Genomic DNA, 4,586 nt, shown 5'->3' on the forward strand with positions numbered 1-4,586 from the left:
GATTTTTTCAACATCCACGGTACTTTATAATGTTAAATCAGGAAAAAAACACGTTTTGCCATGTTAGTTAATGGATTCGTCTACAGAAACTTTCTTTAACGCAAAGTTAGCATACACACAAATTCATTTCATGTTTCTTTAAAATAATTAAAATAGTTTTCAGTTACTACACACGTTACAATCTAACATTGTGTAAAAGGAAAGGGAACTTTCAGACGTGTTTGTAACTGTTAGCGTTAGCATACATTAGCTCCAGTCGTGTTTCTTAAAGCAAGTTACATTTCGTATCAAACTGTTTTAAATTACTAAACGCTGTTACAACCAAACACCGTGGAAATGTTTTAAGCTCTAAATTCGCTAATTATACAGTACACAAGCAGTAAAAAGCTTACCTTTCTGACCGGAATCTACGTGAAGTCTTTAAAAAAACCAAACTTTTTCTTCTTGTGATCTTCGTGCCATGGTGGTTGACAACCAGCTTTTTGGAGCATTACCGCCACCGTCTGGATTGGAGTGTGGATCATGAGTTTAGTCACACATGTGTTTATTATGAAACCAACTTCTGCTTTAAAACAAAAACAGTCAGCACAGGAGCGTGCTATCTCAAAAATAAGCGAATTTTACATAGTTTTTCTCTAGATGACATGTATAATCTATTTATAAATAATATTGTTTTGTTTGCGTCTAAACATTGCGACCATCCACACTAAATATTCTTTTTTTTTTTTTTTTTGCTATCGTACCATGAATATTTTCTCAAATTATCATTAAACGTGGAGCTAACAGATTACTAGATAAAATAAGAACTTAATCGGTTGCCATCAGCCTTAATCGGTTGCCATATGGTTGACCGGAATCGGGCCAGTGCTTTACAGCCGCATCACAACCGCATGTGCGCGAGCGAGCTGCGGGCCGCACTCGGCCCGGATAACACTCGCCGATGCCGAGTCGGAGCCGGAGGCGCCGGAGGGCAGCCGAGCTCGGGCCGATTACTGCCTGCTATCTGGGATGATTGTGGCCGAATTGATACTACTCTGATGGAAGTAAAGATTGAAGGGAGGGATCCACCCTCACTCAGGCAGTATAAATACCCAGATGAAGCAAATCCATATATACAGCGAACTGTGGATTCTCTATTAGAACAGGGTGTTATCAGACCATGCCTTTCTCCATCATTAGCCCCAATTTGGCCTGTCCGCAAACCAGATGATTCATGGAGATTGTGCATAGACTACAGAGAACTTAACAAATGTACACAGACGTGTGCACCTGTAGTAGCTTCCACTCCAGACGTGTTAGCATCTCTCCTACCTGAAGCAAGCTATTATTCAGCTCTTGATGTGTCTAATGGTTTTTGGTCAATTCCATTACATCCAGAATGCCAGTATAAGTTTGCTTTTAAGTTCAGAAACACGCAGTTCACATGGAATGTTCTGCCACAAGGTTTTGTGAACTCACCTACTCTGTTTCATCAGAGTTTAGCTAAAATACTAGAGCGACTCTCTAAGCCTGAATGTCTGATTCAGTATGTAGATGATTTGCTGTTACAAACAGCTACCAGGGAAGAACATCTCACTCTACTTGAAGAATTACTTCAATTGCTGAAAGAAGCTGGACTAAAACTGAATCCAAAAAAAGCTCAGTTACTCCAGTCAGAAGTCACCTATCTAGGAATCAAAATAAGTGAAGGTGGGCGTACACCTGATCCACATAAAGTGGAAATTATTCAGAGACTCCCAGTTCCAGTTTCAGTAACAGCTTTGAGGTCATTTTTAGGTTTAGTGGGCTTTTGTAGAGAATTCATTGAAGGCTGATATTGCAAAACCATTGAACACTCTTCTTTCTGGAAAAAAGAAGAAAAAGACAGATTCTTTAGAATGGGGTCCTGATCATCAGACAGCCTTTAAAAAATTGAAGGTAGCATTGATAGAAGCTCCAGCATTACGCAATCCAGATAGAACACAACCATTTATGTTACAGACAGCTGCAACAGAGGAGGCTCTTTCAGGTGTCCTCCTTCAAGAAGTACAGGGAAATTTGCGCCCCATTGCTTATGCTTCTCGAGTACTCTCCCCAGTTGAAAAATCTTTTGACTCTTGTACAAGACACCTTTTGTCAGTCCACTGGGCAATGTCACATTTTGAATACATTTATGGTTTCAATGAAGTTACATTGTATACTCCGCACACACCCCTACAGCTCCTTTTAAATGGTAAGGTAAAGGGAGTATCCAGTGCAAGACTAGGCAGGTGGACACTAGACTTAGGGTCTAAAAATTTGAAAACTGTATACAAGCCTAATTCAATGCTTCCTAGAACACTTCTGTATGAAGGTATCCCACACACATGTCAAGACGAGCACATTCGCCCCCTTGAAAGTGTCTTTGAGGTAAAAGCAAATGTAGGAGCTGTGGATGTGTATGTTGATGGTTCTAGATATTGGCAAGATGGGCAGTATCATACAGGTTTTGCAATCCATTCTGAAAAAGGGAACTTTTTGTATAAATGCCCACCCCATTTTTCAGCTCAGAAAGCAGAAGTGACAGCAGTGTTACAGACACTAGCGGTAATTCCAAATTCAGATTTGAATATCTATTCAGATTCTGCATTTGTAGTTAATTCTCTTACAGAATATCTACCCATTTGGCAGAAGAGAGGTTTTACTAGTGCTGATGGCCAGCCTCTGATTCACTGTGGACCAATCAAAGCTTTGTGGTTAGCTGCAAAGAATAACACTAATAAGATTGCACTGTTGAAAGTTAAAGCACATCAGAAGAAAGGGACAGACAAACATGGCGATGGAAATTTAATTGTTGATGAGTTAGCAAAGAAAGCTGCTGTAGAAGGGGTAAAATTTTCTGGTACCGCAGAACAAGAATCAATTGCCACCATAAACATTAAAGAGCCAGTAGACCTGAAAAGTGCTCAACAGATTGACCCTCAAATCACAGAAGCAATCAGATTGAAAAAAAGTGAACAAAAGATTACTGATGGTCCATTTGCGCAACATGATACACAGCTAATTGTACATGATGACATCTTAACGTACAGAAATGGTGAAACTGTAGTGTGGGTTCCACCTGCTAAATTGCGAAATGATATTTTGTATCATATCCACAATCAGGGGGGACATTTAGGTGTAACCAAAGTAAAAGACAGAATAGTCAATTTGTTCTGGTGGCCAAGCATGGATAAAGATGTAAAAAGTTACTGTGCAAATTGTTTAATGTGCGCCCAAATGAACCCATCAGGGTTTAAAAAGAAAGGCTCATTAAGACCTACGTGCCTTGCTGAAGGGCCCTGGACAAACCTTCAGATTGACTATATTGGCCCTCTACCTACAGCAAAAGGTGGATACTGATATATATTAGTGGTAGCTGACACATTTAGTAAGTGGATTGAGGCATTTCCGATTAAATCTGATACAGATTCTGCCACAGCACGAATACTTTGGGAACAAATTTTCTGTAGATTTGGCCTTCCTCTGAGTTTGGAAAGTGATAGAGGCACTCATTTCACAGGAAAAATTCATACAGATCTTGCACAAATGCTGGGAATAAAACATCGACTTCACATAGCACAACACCCACAATCTTCACGAGGGGTAGAAAGATTAAACAGAACTTTGAAGACAGCCTTGAAAAAAATGGTGTTGGAAAATGGCCCCAATTGGGCTCAAAACCTTCCATGTATATTAATGTCAGTCAGGGGAACAGTTCATAAAAGCACAGGTTACAGCCCCTATGAATTAATGACAGGAAGGAAAATGAGACTACCGGAACACTTTTTCTTTGAACTCCCCAAACCTATGATTGAAGGGTGGACAACTGAAACCTATTTAAATAATCTGTGTAGTTCTCTACCTGCCATACACCACCACGCTGCTCAACAAATAGGACTCAGTCAAAAATACAACAAGATGTATTATGACCAAAGCGTGCATATGCATAAATTTGAGCTTGGTGATGAGGTCATGGTAAAGAACTACCAACATGAGGGTCCATGGACCTCTAATTGGTTGGGACCATACACAGTAATTGATAAATGTGGAGATGCAGTCTACAAGCTCTGCCATAGGACAAACAATAGAAAACGCATGAAGAAATGGTTCCACATTGATCAAATGAAACCCTACAAACATTCAGAAGACAATCCTATAGAGCCTGTATAGGAAATAACAGCGTATGCATAACTTGTATCTTTATTGTTTGTTTTTTTCTACTTGTTTTCATGTATATATGATTTGATGTGTTATGCGGGGTGGGGGGGGGTAAATAATTTTTTTGTATTTCTGCATATGCGTGGCAGGATTCTTAAACCAGAAGCGATGTGGTGATGGATCCTCACAGTGGTTCTACCAATGACAGTGATGATGCAAGAATGCCCAGAAATGCAACCAGCACCTCCCTCTGGCAGAGTAACTTAACCATATAAAGGAGTACTGGTCAACAATATTCAATGGATCCATGTTCCAGTCCTATTAAAGCTGACAGCATGGTCCCCAGATCTGGATGAGCGATGCCAAAGAGAAAGAATGAAAGAAATGTACAAAGATCTTTTGACAACAGCGTTCCTGATATGCCAAGG

This window comes from Danio rerio, chromosome 19 (assembly GCF_052040795.2).
Source record: "Danio rerio strain M-AB ecotype USA chromosome 19, GRCz13ab, whole genome shotgun sequence".
Taxonomy (NCBI): domain Eukaryota; kingdom Metazoa; phylum Chordata; class Actinopteri; order Cypriniformes; family Danionidae; genus Danio; species Danio rerio.